Source organism: Pavona decussata, unplaced genomic scaffold, assembly GCF_977016875.1.
Source record: "Pavona decussata unplaced genomic scaffold, jaPavDecu1.1 SCAFFOLD_280, whole genome shotgun sequence".
In the NCBI taxonomy this organism is placed as follows: Eukaryota; Metazoa; Cnidaria; class Anthozoa; order Scleractinia; family Agariciidae; genus Pavona; species Pavona decussata.
In genome coordinates this window covers 149453-171975 of record NW_028145681.1, presented here as the reverse complement: position 1 = coordinate 171975, position 22523 = coordinate 149453, and the positions used below count along the sequence as shown (strand labels likewise).

Here is a 22523-nt window from a genome sequence, read left to right as displayed (position 1 = left end):
AAATTCTGAATGAAACTACGCCACTTTTTGGCGCCAAAGAACAACGTCCTCGTTCCATTTTCCCTCGGTCAACGCTCATCCCCAGATCAAAACGGCGGGTTGGGGTGGCTCTGGAAACGAGAATACTGCTTCTCTCGCAAAATGGAGCATTTTTGTCAGCATTTTAAAATAATATACGGGTTGTAATTCTTCAGAGGAAACCTTCTGCTTCTCTGAATTCCCTCCAGGCTTGGGGTGATCTATTGTGTTCACCAAACAAAGTCTTATGTAAAAGCAATTGATTTCTACTGGAACAAGTGGCACATTGAGAGAGGAGGAGAGACATGCTCAAGAAGAGAATGTTAACGTTCGACTCATAAGTAAGCTTATGCACTCCTTTAATCTTACAATCATTTCTACTTTTCATGTTTTAAACGCTCTTTATTTTTGAAGTACAAAAAAAAAAAACACTGATTGCATAATCCACTTCATTTCCTATTAAATACCAACAGTAACCTTACTCGTATGCATACTAGTATGAGGACTGAGTTTATAACTTGTAATTAATAGACAACTACTTTCGCTATAATCGAATTTCCCCAACAACTATTGAGCCAGAAATCATTCCAACTAGTTTTTCTATGTACTAGCCTTTCATCTCCTTTAGTTCTGAACATTATTCCTAGCGAACAAATATGTTTCATTTAATGTTTTATTCTCACACTCATTTGAACATGAGCTTTATATATTCATCTCACTGTACTAGTGTATAATTTAGCGCGTTAAATAACCTTACTTCTTATTGCATATCCGCTTTTCTTAACGGGTATTTTATGAACATAAATAAAGTGATCATCACAGGAACACTAATAAACCATTGTCAGTTAAATTACTATCATTCCAAATGTTTGCATTCCATCATCTCTATTTGGCTCTCACTGTTTGACTTCCTTTTCCCACTGTTTGATAGTTGAAATCAAACAAATGTACTTGAGAATTGAAATACCAATACAGCCTTTACCACACTGTTTCTGATATATCCAATGATTCCTGTTGATATTCATGACGCCATAACAACGCAACAACAATTTGTACAATTTGCTACTTTCGGTTATTGTTGAACTTCATTAAGCTTATCTTTTCCCAGTACTTCAATTAACTTTCTGTCACTCACAGAATGGCAATACATCTGATCAAAACATCTCAGAATAGTGCATAACACTTGCTGCTATCAATAAGCCATGAAAAATCAACAGCAATTTACCCCTTTGCTGTGTTGCAGGAACTTTAATCTTGCTGTACCAATTGGATGTTGATCATCTATTCATCCTTTTTAACACTCTTAAACTGGTCATCACATGTGAGTTTGTTGTCTCAAATACCATTCAATCAATAACGATGCAATAGTGTTCAAACCACTGAGCTCGAAATTAAGTGTTTCTTTGTTTAAGTCTGCGAAAGAAAATAACACGTGATATTAAATAAGAAAAGTAGCTATTCACCAATAAGTAATCACACTATGTAGCTTACCTTGATTCATCTGGAACAGAGAAGACAAGATCCCACAAAAAGTGGGATAACACTAATCTTACAGTTCATATAACTGCTATCTCCACCTGCCATATCATCACCTTACATTTATTTTGATTTTAACAGCATCATGATCAGAGTAGTAAACAGGAATTACCAAATGTTCAGTCGTCTCTAATGCTATTGATCTTACATAAACATGGTCCAGTAAGCTTCCTGAAGAAATATATGTAGAGCTTTGCACAATTTGTGCATAGTTCAAGGAATTAATCATTAATCGCAGTCCTTTTGAATCCTCATAATTGAAGAAATCTATGTTAAAGTCACCCAAAAGTACATCAATGTCGTTACTAAGGAGAAGATATCTTATTCCTTCAATATATTGTAACACATTAGAGCTTTGTTTCCGATACAGAAGTAGAATTGTTTGTTGAAATTGTGTCATTGTGTCAACAACAACAAACTTAATTGCATTTACAGCAGAAAAATATTCATATCCAACAATTTCAATATTCTTCTTTCCACAGATAGCTAAACTGCAAAATTTGTTAGTCATGGTCTTGCCTATATAATGTATATTGTACTAAATTATTTCTGATTTCTTGATCATTACTTTCAGGAACAAGTTGTGTTTCAGTTAATAGTATAAAATCGCTATCTGTTATTTTGCTATCAAACTTGATATCTATACTATGTTTGTTAAGAGATCTGATATTCAGAAGAGTTAAAATCAAAATCGCTTTGTTCTGGTTCCCAATTTCATTCCTTGGTATGGAAACAGCCCCAGCATTCCTCATCCTCTCATATTCTTCATGTACTCTACAATTTGTTCTTACATGTTTATGTTCAATTTGTCCTAGTGTATACAATCCTTTCAATGTTTTGCATCGACTTATTGCAACATATATTTGACCATAGTTAAAATATTTTTGCCTTTCAAGATTGAAACTGACTACAATTTTATGTAATGTGAGTCCTTGTACTTTGTGCACAGTGCACGCCCATGCTAATGTTATAGGAAATTGTATTCTTTGTACTTCTGGTGATGATGGTTTCCCTGGTCTTAGCTTAAATCTTGCTAATATTGGTTCAATTGGTACAACTCTCTCTTTTTTAGCAAACTGATTATTAGATTTGTTAATTAAGTTATTTCCAGCCTTCTCATCATCAAATTTAACATCAATAATAGATGACGTCTGACTGTTGTGGTCAAAATCTATTTTAATTATTGTACCAAGCTGACCATTTAACAATCTGTCTTCAATGTCAATATTGGTTGTTAGCATCACTCTTGCTGTTTCTTTGACATTAATTTCAAACTCAAGGCCACCTGCGTCAGATCTTCCTCTTGCAAGAACATTGTCAATAACTGCTTTTGAAATATTAAGTGGATATTGATCCTTTGCCTTTAAGTTGAATAGACGTTTTGGTATTTATTGTAGTCTCATGTTGTTATATTCAGCTACAGGCTTGTTCTCAGCCCATATGTGCACAACATTCAATGGGTAATTGTCATCTGATGGATTTATGGATCTAGACTGAATACACCTTATGTCTTCATCAGTCTGCAATCCAGTTCTAAATCTGTTTAAAAGTTCAGTGAATACCACATCGTCTTTTTGTCTCATAATTTTTGTAAGCTCAATCATTTGAAACACATGCCATGGGTGGCAAATATTCAAAGTATCTCTCTTATAATTCTCAAAGACAGGTTTACTCTGTATTGGTGGTAACTGATACAAGTCACCAACTGCAATAACACTTATTCCACCAAAGAGCTGTGAGCCAGAACTGCAAAATATTTCTTGTAGACGTTGATGAACTTGAAGCAGTATAACATTTGAAACCATTGAAATCTCATCTATAATTAAAAGTTTTAGCTCTGATAATAATAATCTCATTTGTGTCTTTTTCTGATCTGACATAGCTGGTAGAGTGTAACCTGCATTTTTTGGGATTGAAAGGGCACTGTATATAGTTGTCGCGTCAATATTTATTGCCGCTACTCCTGTCGGCGCTTTAAGTAGCACTGTTCGTCTTTCTGGTTGAATAGGAGCATATTTGAGGGTTTTTATTGCGCTCTGATGAATAGCTTAAATCAAATGACTCTTCCCAGCACCTCCACCTCCACTTACAAAAAGATAAATTGGTTTCACTTCTTGTGGTTTTAAGCTGTTAAGGTTTTTCATAGTATTTCTACACCAGCAAAGAACCATGTCAAATGCTTGTCATTGTGAGATGTTCAGGCACCTAACTGATTCACGGAATTGGTCATCAGAAACTTCAGCTGGTACATTTTGATTGGTTAATAAAGCTGGACATGTTTCTCTGTTACTTACTGAGTCTTGCAAAAGATGTGAAGGTAATTCCTGATTGAAGGACTCTTCTACTATTTCTTCTTCAGTCTCTAATAATTCAATGTCGCCATTTTCTTGATCATTCATGCAGTCAAATGAGTGGATGATATTTCCTTCATTATTTCGTAGCAATGCTAATGCTTCTGTTACTGCTTCTGCATCGGGTTTAAAAATTGCCCTATTACGTTGTACTACAGCTTGAACTCCTGGGTCATAAAATTTTGAAGCATAACTATGTTCACTACCACACAGAGTTGCTTTATCTCGCCATGGGTAATACAACATAAGTAAATGATGGAAAACAGTTCTGGTTCCTTTCTTTTATTGAATGTATGATATCTTATGACAGCCTTAATTTTTCTCCGTCTCATTGTCTCATTACAATTCATTAATTTTATTTGGTTTGGTAATGACGAGTCAGCATTACAAGGACCATGTTGAATTTCTATTGCATTGTCAGTAAGTACTTCTGGTTGTGCATCACTTGTTTCATTTTTTCTTTCTTGTATTCTTTAAAATAGTAAGCTACAAATTGAGCAAGACAAAGATGATCTACAGCAGGAATAGAAGTTGGTCTTTTGCAATACGGTTCAATGATGTTGGATTTAAAGATGTCAGTACTCTCATCATCAAGCTCATCAAGTTCATGTTGTGCTTTTGCAACTCTTATTCTTTTGTTTGGTAAGTCTGTATTCACAAAAACGGTTCCTGGAAAAATCTTCCTTAACCAGAGTTCAGGCGTACATCTGTACACACATTCCTGCGAACCTACCTCTCGAGTAGACAAAAAAGCTGCACCAATTTTTCTTAGTCCATCTCTAATGCTGACGTTACCATCTTTAGCTTCTTTTGCTGCATCCATTATTGCTTGTGAACATTCAGTCTCATCCTTTGTGAAATAAGAGCATACGTATGTTATACATTTATAGTGATCAAACACAGGTTGCAAGTCAACATTTGCTCCAAACCCTTTTAAACCAGCAATAAAGTAATTGTTAATAAAAAACCGCTGTTAACAGGTCTTTTCAAATGCAACTCATAATTAGAATCTGAAGAAATTGATAAAGCTGAGTAATATTGTTCTTTAATGATCCCAATAGAATTCAAAATGTCATCTTCAGTTACTGATGAATCATAAGCTGGCATACTTGGATTTAGAACTTCGTCTATTTTCTGTTTAACAGATGACAGAATTTCCCTTCTATTTTGTAACATTTTGCTTTTTATCATTTCATCTACGTCCTCAGAAAGAGGTTCACTTATAATTGTTGTATTTGTGAAAAACTGTCCAAAATTAAATCTGCATTGAACCTTCTTATACTTTCTACAGCTTTACGAATGACTATGCTTCTGATACATATTAACCAATTCGTATAATTCAACATCCTCATCCTTATTTGGAACATAAGCTTGTACATATTCATCTATGTAGTTTATATATACTTGTTTGTTACCTTGGTTTAATCTTGGGCAATCTGAAGTCCATAATAATGCATGTAAATGAGGAGAACCTCTCATTTGAAATTCTATACGAAGTGCATAGTACACTATTTTACCAATTGGTTTTGCATCAGTAAGCAGAACTTCAGTGAAAAATGTTTCAACTCTGTACTGGAAATGCTCAGCAACTATAACAGGATTCAAATTGAGCATTTGGCATTTTTCATTGTACGAAAGAGCTTCAACGTCTTCATTGGTCATGTTTTGTCCTTGTATTCTTGCAATTATTTGAAACATTTCTGGCCATCTAAGCTCAGCACATGACAATGTCATAAACCACGTTGGGATGCCAAGCTGTTTTACCATTGCCACAACTTCATACATAAACTTTTGCCAATATGGTGAGAGTGGTATTTGCCTCAAAAGTAAATATGCTTGATCCTGACAAATGAGGTTTCGTAAGGTTTCTGCATTGGATTTCAGTTGTGATGCAGTAACAGATTGACCATAAATTTTTTTAAGAGCAATCTTAATACTATCTGATACTTTTTTTTGTTCCATTATAAACTGTGCAAAGGAAAGATACTCTGGGTTACTTGCAAATCTGCCACTGTAATGTAACAATCAAGCATTAAAGTATTTTACCGGTGATATTTTAACATCACGTTCACTTGTGGGTAATTTTGAAGAAGAGCTCCCCAAACCGACTGTCGGCCGTCTGTTGACCGACAATCGGCCAACAGTCGGCCCACAAACGGCCAACAGTCGGCCGACAAACGGCCAACAGTCGGCCGACAAGCGACCGCCAGTTGGCCGACAAACGGCCAACAGTCGGCCGACAGTTTATCAACAGATTGTCGACCGACTGTTGGCCGTTTGTCGGCCGACTGTTGGTGATCTGTCGGTGAGTTGTCGGTAGGATTTAGGTTGAAAATACATTAAAATAAATGCATTATCAAAGAAATAAAAGGAATTGGATTAGATTCGCTTAATTTACTTGTGTTTCTGCTTGTGTGTGATCGTTGCTGGGACTCCATATTGTATTTTTGACGTAACTGTTTACTAATACCCAATCCCCCTCATTTGTCGTTATTAGTCATTTTATAGTTGGTCATTTACTTTCGCAAACTTGGTGGCTCCTAAAAGAGCCGTTTTGTAGTTTTACTCGTTGAAACGCTCATCAAACTTGAGTGGCAACAGCTTCCCCTCTCTCCGCATGTTGGCCATCACGGGTATGTACCGCCTGAGGCGCCTCCTGCAGACAGCTTCAAGGTCTTTAACTGACGCGGACTGGTCGCGGATGACGAGATCGTGTTCTCTAGAGTCGACGATCTTTAACTCTGCTATGGCCACAAAGTCTCTAAGGGTACTTCTGGGGCAGTCGGCCAGCCGAAAAGCATTCGCCATGCTGCAGTCATTTTCTTTTAGGATGTGCAGGACTTTCTGGTAGCGCTGATGGATTCCCGCGAGGCTGTGCGTACTGACTCGATTTGCACCCCTTTGTTGTTGCTGCTGCTGCGGTTGGTCCGTTTGGCTTCTGCGAAGCATCTCCAGCTCTGTCTTCAGAGCGGCGATGGTCTTTTTGGCATCCGCCAACTTGTTTTGGAGGGTCTTTATTGCTTCGTCTCTCGTCCTCACCAGGTTAGCCAGCTCTTCAGCGTCAGCAGTAGACTCTTCTAACTCCCTCTCTTTGTCTGCCAGCTCGCCTGCGAGTTCTTGGTTCTGCTGCTGCAGGTTCCTGAGGGACTCCCCTTCCTGTTCGTGTTTTTTTTTTCAGCTTTTCGTAGATTCGCTGTAGCTCTTTGTTGGAGGCGGTCTGAGAGGACTGTGATGACTGCGCTGCTGATGTGGATGGCTCAGGTCCCTTGCTCTGTGTTGCTCCTTTTCTTTTCTTTTTCTGTGGAGCCTGGGCCGTGCATAAACACTGGCGAACGTCGCCATGGCATACACCGCACTTGTGATTGCAATGAAATATGGAGTGGTCACCACCACAGATAATACATTTTAGAACTCGCTGAGACATTATTTTCGGGTGGATTCTCGTGCTATGCCTTAATGACACTAATGAATTTTCGAGCTAAGTTGTAATGCCTTTAAACACTTCAATGGATCGAAATCACAGAGATGTGATTGGTTAGTAGCTACAGAAAGGAATACTAATGAATAATTGTGTGATTGTTTATTAGCCAAAACCAATTACTTTTGGAAAAATTTTTGCATATGAATACTGTGCTATTACCATAACTTAGTTTCCATTGGTCGATTTCGATTCGACCGATGTTATAAAAGGATCACTCAAAATTGAATTTGACTGATTTCACTATGAATCATCACGAGCTACTCACCTTAATCCAGAGTTATCAGACTATTTTCACGTTCCTTGTCGATCATGGCTTACTCGCTGCAAGGCGTGAATGTGATTGCGGACAAGAGATGGTGTTGAGAGAAAGGCCGTACACGCAAGATGGATACCACTGGGAATGTTCGGCGCGTCGATGTAGAAAACGGCGATCCATCAGAGCTGGCTCCTTTTTCGAAAATTCAAAGATCCCGCTGGCACATTGGCTGTATGTCATTTTCCTGTGGTCCATTGAAGTTCAAAGCAAAAAAGTGGCAATGCTGACAGGGTTATCACTGCGGACAGTCACCACAGCACTGCAGGCACTCAGAAACATCTGCTCCCTAAAGATCCTACACGGTCACATTAAGTTAGGCGGGCGCGGAGAGACAGTGGAGATCGATGAATCGATGTTCGGCCACAAACGGAAATACAATAGAGGGCGCATTTCCAAAGGCACCTAGGTGTTCAGCATGGTTGAAAGAGGAAGTGGCAGAGCTCTCACCTTTCGAGTACCCGACCGTACTAGAGAAACCCTGGTTACCGGCCTTGTGCAGAACTTCGTTGAACCCGGAACTCTCATCATTTCTGACAAGTTTTCGCCCTACTTCAACCTGAACAATAGCGGTTATGTTCATCTCATGGTGAACCATTCGGAGAACTTTGTCGATCCTTACACAGGAGCCCACACGAACACCATAGAAGGAGTCTGGAGTCAGGTGAAGAGAAAGTTGAAAGCAATGAACGGGACCAACAGTGACAAACTGCCTAGTTATCTTGACGAGTTCAACTGGCGGAAAGTTTATCCAGGCGATCACTTCGATAACCTGTTAGCTGACATTGCCCAGTTCCATCCTCCCAACTAAGTTCGCTTAGTTAAACAACAAACGGCTCCTTTAGGAGCCACCAAATAAAATAAAGTCTTTGACCAACAAATCATCCTGTCATGTGTTGTAGCTTTTAATTAATGGCTTTCTCTTATGCACATTAAATGATACTACGATAATTGAATTTCAGACAACAAAAATCTCAGACAACAGTAGTCCCCAACATAAAAATCCTACGCAAATATATTATACTGTTTTTGTTTTATATTTTGAAGCGCTCTGTGAAAAGAGGGAAGGCGCAAATATGTAAACACACCACCATCTTGGTTTTTGCACGTGATCGTTAGGATCATCATTCTAATGTTAATTATTTTCGTTAAATGGTACTACGATAATTGAATTTCAGACAACAAAAATCTCAGAGAACAGTAATCCCCAACATAAAAATCCTACCCAAATATATTATACTGTTTTTGTTTTATATTTTGAAGCGCTCTGTAAAAAGAGGGAAGGCGCAAATATGTAAACACACCACCATCTTGGTTTTTGCACGTGATCGTTAGGATCATCATTCTAATGTTAATTATTTTCGTTAAATGGTTTACAATATAATAGCATGCGCGCGTGTTTTCTGAGAGGTAAGTTTTGTATTGTCTAAAAGTTTACAACTTGGTCACTTTGGAACATTAATGTTTCATCTCGTTTTAATCAGTATTATCATAATCTGAACTCAAATGTAATGGTTCGGTCGTTTTCTGGGCAGACTAAACCTTTCACTCAAAGCCAGTAGTCTGAGTGACACCATGCCACCGCAACCTGTTACAATAGAGGGATGAAAATGTCAACGTTAGTAAAGACAAACTTTATGTGGACATACATGACACACTTACAGACAGAGGAGCGCAAAGCATTATAGGGCGATTCCAAAACGCTTTTAACTACGCTTATTGATGAGAAATTGAGTGAAGTTTTAGAGGGAAGAGTGGATAATTTCAAAGAAAATTATTTCGAAATGGACATTTCTCTTATTCGATTCTCTTTAACTACTGAATGTATGTATATTTTTAATTTTACAGCTTATTTTGATCGAGTAATACGGAACAGTGTTTTGTTTGTAACAAAACGTAAGCTTAGATACCATAAACTAAGTTAGGTTCGTGGACTGTTCAAGTAGACTTATAATCTCACTTATATTGTACGGTGGAATTGATCTGTCGGTAGTCTGTTGGTAAACTGTCGGTTAGCTGTCGGTCCACTGTTGGCCGACAATTTACCGACAGTCGGTTTGTGGAGCTCTTCAAAATTACCCACTTGTGTATCCAAACCTTCCTTTAGGGAACAAAACTGGAAATGCTAGCTCCTCACTTTGTTTGTCAGTGAAAAAAGAGAGTGGTTCTTTATTCTCACCGGGTGCAATACTATACACTTCATTCCCCACCGATTGTTTATTATTTTCTACAGTGACAGAATACTTGGGTATTATGGATTGTAAACAAATCTCATTTACAGGAGATTGATATTCATTTAGAGGATCATCGTTTCTTCATTATCGTTACTTCTTACTGTAGTAGCTTCCACATTATTCTCAATTCCACTACTAATATTACTGCAAACAATATTTGAGCCATGAATCTCTTGATTATTCGTACTTCCATCTTCATTATCATTTCTGTCATGTTCTAAAAATCTAAAACTTGCATCAATATTGTTAAGATCAATTTTTATATCTTTGTACAGTATATTGTTCCTCTTCAGCCACTTAAGAGCTTCTAGAATTAACTCAGGTCTTACAGCTTGAAAGTATACATGACCTTTGAATTCCAGTTTTCTTTTCAGTTTTAACATTATTATCCCAGATCTTTCAGAAGGACGAGGCAAAACACTACATGTCTCATCACATTCAACTGGTGTATTGCAGATGGCAACTTTTAATTTTTCTCTGTTGTCCTTTAGGCAAAACAACAATTTTTTCAAACACTATTCGCTGAGCTATCAAAATTTGTTCTAATTTTTGGAGTGAAACAAGTTCTGTAGGTATTTCATCTACATGCATTTTATTCACTACAGCCTGACAGGGAAGTTTTCGATCTTTAACTTTTAAATGACATGACTTACAAATGTATTCTTTACCATCAAATGAAGTCTGCACAGAGAAATAATTTTCACACAGGTACTTATTTTGGCAAAAAAATACAACTGATTTCTTGTAAAGTAATCGATTGCATACACAACATATATAGTAAGGGCCTTCTTTTATTTTATTTTTAAATTGTTCAATGCAAAAATCTATATTTTTTCTTCCTTTTTGAAGCAGATCTTTCTTTGACTGGTAATTTTCCTTTCTCTTACCAAGTAATTCCTTCTTTTCCAAACAATCCATTGTTTCGTAAGTTTGTACACGTTTTTCTAAACACATCTTCTTTTCAGCAGGTTCCATATCAACATAATTATATCTCATCCTGTGATTCATTATAATCCTCTTTCTTTCCTTGTTCTCCATTTTGCATGAACACAGCTATAACTTTAGAAATTGCTTCAACAACTGAGTTTACACCTTTGATACCTTTCATATGTTTGATTGCAGGTGAACAGCTGTCATCATATGAGAACAGGGAGAACAAATACTTCACTCTTTGCTCAACAACACAGCTTATACAATAACTCCCAAGCCACAACAAAAATCCTGTGACTTGATGAAGATTATTTAAAATCAACTTTTTAAAGATGGATTTGCTCTCACACAAGTTGAAACACAACACACCACTGCTTCCAACATGGACAACCACATTGATCTCAGCTCCACAGACAGACACACTCCGAGGTACATCAACCGGCATTAAATGTCTAGAAATGCCCATTTCAGTAAACAACTGAATTCCATTGCTGACAACAGCAGCTAAAGTCCTCAAATTCCAGTAGCCACAAGGATTCACAATGGAGTGACACATTGCATAAAGTGCCACGGCACAGCACTCTTTACAGGAACAAAGGCAATCATTCTCATTTAACAAGCTACAATCTTCACCAACATTGCTTGAAGATATATTGACTTCAAACCTGTCAATACGTACTCCTTTTAGTTCGTATGTGTCATTATTTCTATATAGACCCTGACAATATTGTACTAATAGAAACATAGATGACAATTCTAGCAATACACATGTTCCTTTAGGATCACTATTACCATATACATCCCTAGCATGGGAATCAAACAGCTTGAACCGGCCATTGTGAATACTATAGATACCAACACTGATGCATCCTACTGTTAGAATCATTGAGTCGTAGTGCAAAGACAAAACTGTTTCCAATGCTCTACCTAATGGCATACAGTACTCATATCCCTCAATTCTGGCATCACCTTGTATATTACCAGTATAACTTTCACTGTATTCGATTTGAAAACATTGCTCAAACACTGTAACCATTGCTGGTAATTCTGATAACAGTAAAAACGACTGCCTGGTCATAAAAGACAACCTGCCATATAGTTGATTACCCACATCCATAATTTCTATCATATCTTCACAGGATACAATGTTTTTTATCTTATTATATAACAAAGCGCACAAGCTCATCGCAACACATTGTTGACCAGCGTTTTGCCTAAATAATGAAACGTTACCTTGACAGTATGGTGCACAAATTCCACGAAATCTAAGGCAAACTTTTGAAAATTTCACTGGGCTCCCGACTGATATTGTAATTTTTCAAGAGCTATAAAAAGTGTTTCCAAAGTGACTTTAACCTTCGTTAAAATTTTCATGTCCACGACTTTTCAGTTTTGTTTTGTTTTGTTTTTTTATTCCGGATTCCGGATTCCATGTTTTAGGTAAACCCCTCAGCGCACGCGCAGTAGATCGCTGCGTTTTGGCGTAGATGAAGAAATCCTATTTTATAACTTGGCGCTCCGCCCAAGTAACAAGAAGTCAGATAAAATATAATGAGAGAAATTTGTTTGGATGGTTACTTAACCCAAAAGTCATTTCATATATGGATATTGTTCTTTCTCTCCGCTCTTCTATTTCTCAATTCACACAAATTGACAATACAAAAGATGAATTGATGCTGATTCATATGTCTTGTAATTCTCCCATACTGCGAGAGCCATAAAAATGTCTCCTCACAAATTTCAGTATCAACCTACAAAAGAAAGACCATTTACAAGTTATAAATATTCATTTTAATTTTATTTTACACTTTCCATGCAAAAAAGGGTTTCAAGGGGTTTTACATTTTATTATTCTAGATGTTGTTTGTCTGACAACTTTTCAAAAATTTCATTCATTACAACCATACAACCTTGAAATCTAGTCCACATCATTCAAGGCATGTCATATCCTATGACATCAATAAAGTCTTGCACACATATATTTATTAATTAAAAATATTTAACTTACACCATCCAGGTCCTTGCGATCATATGCATTACAATGGGCTTTGCACCAACTATCAAAATGATCGCGAAAGTGCATTTTGTCAACCACCATATCCATGTCTCCAAGCCTTTCAGCTGCTGTTGTCTGGTTCTTTCTCTTTGGGTTCATGCAGTACTTTTTAAGATGGCAGGTATCATCAAAGACAATGCGATCTAAAATAAAACAAGAAAACCATTTACTTTATACCCTTTAACCTAAATCTTCAAAGACCAAAATTCTCCTATCTTGTCCCTATACTTGTCTGACTTATAAAGGTTCTGAATATAAGTTATTAAACAAAAAACAAAATGCACCTTGGGTTTCATCTCCCAAATTCACATAATCGCCATATTTGCCAAATTCGTTGAATTCGCTGCTCTGTTGGTACCCTTCTCTTGAGCTCATTCACCTGAATTTCAACCTTTAGCGAAATATCCTCAAATTTGCCACATTCGTCAAATTCGCAGCTCTGTTGGCACCCTTCTCTTGAGCTTGTTCAACTGAATTTCAACTTTGGCGAAAGATCGCCAAATTGGTTGTATTCGTCAAATTCGCTGCTCTGTTGGTACCCTTCTCTTGAGCTCACTCAACTGAATTTCAACCTTTGGCAAAGTATCGTTAAAGTTGCCAATTTCCCCATTGCCTGCATTTCTGGACATATCTCCTTTTCGAGAGACGTAATAACTTTGTATGACTTTGGTGAGGACACTTTCTTGACAATGCCATGGGGCCAGGCTAAATGCTTGTGCTGAGGATTGGGTTTTGCATATACCCACTGTCCTGGCTGAATTGCATCATCGTGCGTTCCTCCCAGCAGGGGTCAATATGTTCGAGACGCTTACCTGTGTCTAGTGACAGGCAGAATATTTTTTACCTGTCTCCACCAACATTCAACTTGAACAATATTACTTTAATATTATTTTATTTTCACTTTTTAAAACTCAACTGGGGTTGTACAATTGTTAGTAATAAACTGATAGAAAGCAATGGCATTTTGTCGTCAATTTATTGTTTAGTTTTATGAGCATTGCTTGCGTCATGTGAGCGGACATTCTCTATGCGCATCGACTCACATCCTGAGATGAATTTGTTTCTGCTTGTTTTATCAAATTCTTTGCAGTAAGAACAGAGCATCTTTCCATCCTCTGCTGACAATCACGGGCACCCATCTTGCCATTTCTCATTAAACTTATATTTGTATACTCATACATTATTACGTTTCGTTTTACGGCAACTCGACTTACTTAATATCTTTAATATCTTTTACGGGGAGGCCACGTGGCCTAGTGGTTAGGGCCCCGGACTCGTAATCCGGAGGCCCCGGGTTCAAGTCCCATTCTGACCACTTGGATTTGTTTCACGGTAGCCCCATTCTCAAATCCAAGGCCACGCTCTGTAAACACCCAACTGGTTTGTCTCTCACCAGTTGGGATTTTTAACATATGTTATGTTCAGTTTGTGTATTTATTTCACTATTTTAGCGTCCACAATTAGCGGTGCAGTGCTAAATACTTCGACACTTAAATAAAGTTTTTTATTTTTTAATTTTTTTTATAAACAAACAACAACAAAATTCGCACAACATGTTTGAAGGCACGAACCATTACCAACACCTGTCAGCCACTGTTGGAAACGTTAGTCACCAGTAACATTACTTTGGGAAATTGCTTATATTTTCGTTATCATACACAGTAGAAGCACAAACCTTGGATGCCCTGGTCAGTATCTTCGTTATTTGAAAAAAAAGGGGGCTAGTATACTGACTGGATAAACTATAACATTGATAAAGGCAAACTATTATTTCTGCAATGTAACAACTAACAAGGTTCAAAAATCAAAGGTAAAATGGGAACGCTAAACATATTATAAAGTTTGAAGGGTAAGCCTTATCACTGATATTTATCACCATAGTCATTTCTTTTGGCTCTTCCGCAAGGTGCTATACCAGCCAAGTCCTAATGCAATAAGGCTTAGCCATGCCAACGCCCACTTAACGTGATTGATTATTTCACGCAGCCAGATATCTACTCCGCTTGCCTTTCCTCTCATGAGCATAATTTTTCGCCTGCTAACATGATGAATATCGGCAATATTATTAATTTTCTTTTAAATTTACTGAGTGCAGAAACAAATTACAACACGCTTGTTAAGAAATACTACTTGTTGAGGTTGATACTTATACTATTTACAATACAGTGCTAAAAAAATACGAAACTACTTACAATGCGATATTACTAACAAAACAAAACGATACCTGCGCTTCTAAGAACAATACTAGCACTACGATACAATACAATTACTTACAAATTAATAAATTTAATGTAGCTGCTTACCAATGGATAGTAAATGCCTTTGCACAGCTAGACTCTAAACATTAATTGTTTAAAAAATTGGACCATTTTTTATTAAAAGAGAGTAGTTTTATTGGTCATAATCGCAATGTATTTTTCTAATTCAATTTTTTCGTTAACGAGGGTGACAAAATCTGTGAGCTGGGGTCTTTTGTCATCTTGTACTGCATTAATGTAAAGAAAATCTTTTCCAATTATGGTCAGGTGATTTAGGGTTAAACCAGATGATGTGAATTTTAAAACCCCATATGTAATTTTGTTTTGCTCTAACGCAATGTTTCCTCTACATGTGGCGTTGAACCACTTTGTAAATTTATTCCAAAAGGATTTAGCAATTGGACATTTCCCAAATAAATGGAGTGGTGTCTGATCAATATCATGGCAATAAGTGACAATCGGGTCGCTGTTTCTTTCTCATCTTGTACAGAATTTTGTTTGTATACAGGATATTATGAACTATTTTATATTGAAGCATGGATAATTTTACCTCATTTGTGACACTAAAAGGAAGCGAGTAGATTTTTTGTCTTTCTTGAAAGAAAAACCGCGTTCAATGAGTCTTCTCTCCGCAGTTGGAGGAGGGAAGGGCTGGTGATTGAGTAAAGTATTGTAAATTGTTTTCCATGTGAGTTTTTCGATTGCAAGTGGTACGTATTCAGTTGACGGTGGAAGACATTCCTGCTTTAGCATAGTTTTCCATTCCTGTGGTATTGCAGATAGAAGGCTATAATACTGTAGAAAGTTACTCTTGACGTTGTATTTCTGCATGAAGGTTGAAAAAGTCATCAAGGTGTTACCTTCGTTGTCGAAAAGGGACAAGAGATTTTCAATGCCTATTTTTTTCCAAACAGGGAAAACAACAGATAACTTGTTTACTCAAATACACTGGTTGTTCCATATTATTTGATTTAACACGTCTCCTTTTGTTTTCGGGTTAGTGCTATTAATTTTCTGCCAGTGGGAAATTATATCTCGATAGAATTTTGGTAAGTTTTCATCCAAGGGTATATATTGAATGTTATAGTTACACTGGAAAAGAAGGTTGCCGCCTACATTGGAAAGTAAGGATAGTGGGATAAATTTCCATGGTCTTTTATCATTAGCGCACAAGCGCTTTACCCAGATTATCTTTAACGCTTTATCAAATAACGTAAAATCTAAGATATTAAGTCCTCCCTCCTTCTTATTTTTGATTATAGTCGGGTTTTTTTAGTTTTGGATTCTTGTACTTCCATATGTAATCGAACATTATGTTATTAACTTCATCGGTTAACCCTTTTGGAGTTTCTAAAACGCTGCAGATAAAAGTTAGTTTGGACATTGCCAACGTTTTGACTATATTTACTCTTCCATATATAGAAATGTCTCGAGACGACCAAATGTTCAGTGTCTTTTTAAGTTTAGGCAGCTTTTCAAAGAAGTTTTTTTTGTTGGCAAGTTCTTCATCATATGACAAATATACACCCAAAACGTAGACCGGCTCATCACTTAATTTTAGATTTAGAATGGAATCCTTTCTCTGACGCAATGATCCCAGCCAAAGTATTTCTGATTTAGATTGATTTATTTGAAGACCAGAACGTTTTCAAATTGTTGCAGCAGATCAAAGAGCTTGTGAACGGACCGAATATCTTTAACAAAAATAGTTGTGTCATTGGCGTACTGGGTTATTTTTATAGATTTATTTGGATCAATTTGAATACCTTCTATTTCCTTTTGAGCGTTTAATTGCATTGCTTAAAATTTCTACACCAATAACAAACAAGATCCCTGAGAGTGGGCAACCCTGCCTGACACCTCTGCTTAGATTAAAATGTTTGGTGGCAAACCCATTGTTCCAAACACAACTTGATATGTTATTATACAAGACTGTGATCCATTGTCGTAATTGAGGACCAAAGTTAAAAATTTCAAGGCATTTTTGAAGGTAGCACCATTCAATAGAATCGAAAGCTTTTTCAAAATCAAGAAAGACTGCTATGCCTGGAATGTTTTTCTTTTTAGTAAAGGACATCATGTCTGTTATGATTTTGATGCTCTCACCTATATATCTTCCCTTTACGTATCCTGTTTGATTCGGGCTCATGATCGTGGGTAACACTTTTTCCAGGCATAAAGCTAAAGCCTTTGTGACAATTTTGTAATCGTTGTTCAATAGGGAAATTGGTCTCCAATTTTTGAGATATTTTTTGTCTTTGTCTTTCTTTAATATGAACGATATGATACCGCGTTTTTGTGAGATTGACATGTCACCATTTTCAAAAGCATGGTTAAAGCTATCAACCATGATTTGACCAATGTCATTCCAGAGGTACCGGTAAAATTCTATAGTAAAGCCGTCGGACCCAGGTGTTTTATTGTTCTTAAATTGTTTCAGTGAACTGGTACATTCCGCAAGGGTTAGCAGCCTTTCGCAGGTGTCCGCTTCTTCCTGTTTGAGAGTATTCAGGCCGTCAAAAAGGTGCTCGAGATTAGCAGATTCCGGACAAACATTTTTAGTTTTATAAATTTCTTTGAAAAAACGTTCCTCTTCTTCTAAAATTTGTTAAGGCTCGTGAACTATGTATGTAAGGTGTAATCCTCTTGTCAATAAAGTCATTGATTGCAGAACCCCGGGGGGGGGGGGGGGGGGAAGAGAGATCCATGATGATACGCCAGGAACCATCCTGTTTAGGTACAGCCCCTTGCAGTGAGCACTGCAGGTTTGGAAGGGGAAGAGAGGAGAAGGGGCCTGCTGTGTGGCCTCTACTGATCTCCTTTTGAAGAGCCTCAGTAACCGCTTCAGGGTGAAGGAGACTAGATTTTAGATTTGGGGTAATACGATGGTAGCAGGTACCGTGGTAGCCAATGCAAAAGCCAAACTGAACATCATGGAGCAGATCTGTAGCGAATTGGCGATCAGGATAGTATTTCAGTTCGTGAGCTCAATTGGAAATGCAGACAGGAGTTGATGGAGAAAGGTGGGAAAGACTAGATGGCAGCTTGTTGGGATCCTTTAGGGCACTGGGCACAGGGATGGGTGCCACCGCAACCTTGGTTACTGCAGATGTGCAAGAATTGGCAGTTGATGCGACGGCAGAAACGACGGTTGAAATCCCGGCAGTTAAAGTTTTGGGAAGAGGCTAAGAAGGTGACCTGCTGAGTGCTGGTGGATGGCTTAGATGTACTGGTTGAATAGGTTGGACCAGAGGTTGGTGGTTGAGCTTGGGCTGTGGGGCGACGAAAGGACTGGTTCGCCTTGGAATGAGTGGGGCAATTAATGGTGCGGTGGCCATAACAGTGACAAGAAATGCAGAAAGGGAGCGTTTCTTCTGGCAAGAGGTCATTGTTGAGTTGGTCGTTGGGTGTTCCTCATGACATCAGGGAGGTTGAAGGCGGCCATATAGCGGAAAGCAGTATCGTAAATTATTCATGCAGACGCTCTATCCTTCCTGTTGAACTTACAGATTTGGTCTTGATAGGGCAGAAGGTCAGGAGCAAGGAGAGGGAAGTGATGAAGGACTGTTCTCAAATAAATATTCCAGGCCTCCAACCAGAAGTGATGTTCATCAACCCGGCTTTTGCGTTGATGTGAGGGGACGATAGCTAAGGCTGAGGGGTCTTGGGAGTTGATCTCTAATTTATACTGGTTCTGGGTCGTCAGGGAAGGGTGAGGGTATAGGTTGTCAGACATTAGGTCAGAAAAAAAATCAATGTACTCATGTTTGGCAATCCGCTGTTGGATTTTCTGCGGGAGAGGAGGCAGATTGTGAGCAGGAGTAGAGGTGCCAGGCATTCCACCAAAACTGGATGGCAGGGGCTTGGAACCGAGTGTTGCAGATGAATCTGACGCCATGTTGTATGGTTCCTGTAGAAACTCGGATCGCGGGGTTGACTGTAACCACGTTTTGCAACCCTGTTTGGACAGCGGCCGAAGGAGGTTGTGGTTGCGTAGTCGCAGGAGAAAGCAACGATCCTACAGCCAAACCTGGGGGCTGTTGTAAGCCCGCGCACTTGTTGAGAACGGCAGCTAAGATAAGCGATCGGAGCTGTGTGATCTGCACCTCAGAAAAGGCGGTCGCGGGCACAGGAGTTTGGTCCAGGTTAACTGACAGTGGCGCTGGAGTCACATGGCTTGGGCCAGCAACGTCTAAGGGACCAACAACTGGTGGCGTAGCGTGCTGGAAAGCGTGGTTCCATTCAGCGAGCCACACCTTTGAGCCAGTCGTCACGAGATTTTGAGCCAGAGCTAACAGCACTAAACTCTGGCATGGAAGGGCCAAAAGTTGGCTGATCTCCATGGATGCTGGGTTTACTGTATTGGAAAGGTGGCAATTATTTCTAGTTGTACGAGGCATACTCAATAGTCGTTGACTATTTTGTTCTTGGTTTTTCAAACATGTTTTGTAAATGCCTTAATAAACAGTACAGTATTAATGAATACAATAGTTCACCTGGCTGTTTATAGTTGTCAGGATAAGATGTAATGTAGATGATAATTCCTTTTTATCTACAGACCTAGCCGTTTTGTTTAGTTTTGTACAGCTGTTATTGTCATTGACCTATTAAAAACTGGACTTTTGTGATATCTGAGTAATTATTTTCTAACAATCTTCTTGGGTGGTGGCTACCTCTTACTGGAAACAGAAAACAAAAGAATATGTCACATTTCTGGGCGAAAAAGTTATCGCGGTCAAGAGAGATTTGGGAGAAGTATTTGAGAAGCAGAACGAGAGGTAGTCGCTTACCAGAGGTGGGTCGGTAGGAAAGAGTTGACTGTATTAAATAGAATCATTCAGAAAGGTCGACGTTTTCTCTTGAATTTAAATGTTAAGCTAAGGAATCGCTTAAAGAAAAGAGGAGAAAATATTTTAGAGCGCATAGAATATAAAGCGTAGCCTAATTTAATTTTCGACTTAACACCTTTAGATTTTAGCTTTAACAGTGACTTTCTTTGTGTGCTTTGATTAATGCTGGAGAAAAGCAACTGTGTATTGTAAGTAAATGCAAGTGTAAGTAAGTAGTACAAGTCATTTAAGTAACAATTCTTCAGGTACCAGCAATAAACCTTTCAAGACTCCTTCTGTATTTATGTAGTGTTAGTGGCAAGGACAACACCACATAAAAATTACGTCTTTAACACTTAATCTCACAACTGCTTCCGCTTAACTTTCCTCTCCCAAATTCTGAAAACTTCGGAATATTGTGACCCTTCGCTCCTATTTCCCACTTTACCTCTACTGGTATTGATAGTAACATAAACAGCAGTTTATTAATTTGGGAATAAGAAAATCCATACTTCATAAGGCTTAGACTACCGAGGGATAATAGCTAAAGCTGTACTGAAGGTTAGTGTGACAAAATTTAGCCACCCACACAGTGAATAGTAATGTAACTTAACTGCTTTACTGGTAATAATCCACCAAAAAGGACAGTCAGACACGGTCTTAGCAGGACAAACACGAACAATTTTTCCAAGAACAACAGAACTCTTCATTTTGACAAAAGAAAATCTTGAACTGATCATGTGATCTGTAGGTTGGTATAATTTGCCTGTCAGGAGATGTCTAGCTTGATAAGAAGGCTAAATCTCCTTTTTTATATATCAAGACTAGAGTTGTTACATTTTGTGTTAAAGAAGTTGTTACGTTTTGCGTTAGAAAGTTGTTACAATTCACCTTAAAGAAATTGTTACATTTTGTGTCAGAAGTTGTTACCTTTCGGGTTAATGTTACATTTTGCTTCAAAAGTTGTTACATTTTGTGACGTACACTGTAACACTTCCTCAACTTCCGTTTCTTTAGCACATTGCTTACGGGTCAGAAAATGATCCATATTGCAAACTCACGCTTGATTGGCAAAGAAACCCGGGAGCAAGATACATTTGCTGTCTTTGTCATGCATACTGTAAAAATTGCATCATCTTGCTTTTATTGAGTAGAGTCTGGTAACTACTGTGCGAAAACTGCATGAGTGAGAATGTCTGCAAGTGGCGAAACGGATGAAAATATTATTCAAATTGATAAATTCTAAATTACTAGGGATTTTCCTTCCTGTCACCAGCGCCAGGCATCAATATTTTTTACCTGCCACTTCCTAAAATTACCTGAAATCGACTGGTAAACAGGCAACATTTTGACCCCTGTCCCAGTTTTCTGTCGTAGGAGCACACCAAGTCATAGCAGAATTACCGTGTTGTTGAGGATTAAATTTCTTAGGTGGGCCATCATAGTGGTAGCTCAAAAGGACAAATGGATACCATTTGGCGATTTCCTTTCCATACTCAACTGCAATGATGGTTCGGTGGTAAGTACTACACGATTGTGCCACATATTTCCTTCTTCTAATGGAGATGTCTGTGTCTTCCTGCGTGTGTACTTTCTTGATGCTCACAACCGTGTGTCCATCCTTGTGAACTTTGAAAAACTTCATCTTTCCACCATTCATTTTCCATATATCATTGCCATCACAAAACAAATCGCTCTGGCTTGAAAGGGGATCTAAAACAACAATGAATGTAGTATTTTCTTGAATATCAAATGGGACTGTAGAGGTCGCTAAATTTGGACTGAATTTATAAAACGCCAGCCTAACTATTTAGTGAATTAAAAACAGGATAGTGATGTTTGACTGGTCCCCAATTTTTTTTTCGGCGTTCATTTTACTATAACCATAGAGAAGAACTTCAACCCCACGTATTTCAGCGCACAAGATAAATAAATATGGGGACAGCGGACATCCCTGTCTCACACCACGACCTAACTTTAAAAAAATCGAAGACCATCCGTTGTTCAGAACACAGCTGCTGATATCGGTATAAGATACGTTTACAAAAAGTAACCAGAGAGGTTCCAAAATTATAGTACTTCAGAGTATTTTCTATAAGGGACCATTCAATGCTATCGAAGGCTTTTTCAAAGTCGACAAATGGTAGTAGACCTGTTTTTTTTTTTATGTTTGTGTAATTAATAATACTATCAAAAAGTCTCATGTTTTCTCCGAGGAATTGACCTTTTAGAAAACCAGTTTGATCATTGTTAATTATCTTTGGTCGTACCTTTCGTATTCTATTTGCAACGGATCTGGTGGCTCTTTTGTAATTGAAAAATAAACAAGACTTACCTGTAATTTGAAGTTTGTTGATAATTCTGCCAAATCATTAGTAGTACAGTAGGGTTAACATGAGATGCGCACCCACCGCCGCAGGTCAGTTTTGGAAGCATTTTGTGAACCCCTTAGCACAGACTGCTTGGCGTAAAAATCCTAGTACTAAGGCGACAAAAAGGCAATAAAAGAGAGGGTGG

The 22523-nt window shown here is 38.0% G+C and overlaps 3 pseudogenes; all 3 read right to left on the bottom strand.

Annotated features, from left to right (window-relative positions):
- Positions 1–1333: 1333 nt before the first annotated feature.
- On the bottom strand, positions 1334–5519 carry LOC146455280 (uncharacterized; annotated as a pseudogene).
- A 464-nt stretch (positions 5520–5983) lies between these two features.
- LOC146455278 (uncharacterized) lies at positions 5984–10908 on the bottom strand (annotated as a pseudogene).
- On the bottom strand, positions 6436–7247 carry LOC146455279 (uncharacterized; annotated as a pseudogene).
- Positions 10909–22523: the final 11615 nt, after the last annotated feature.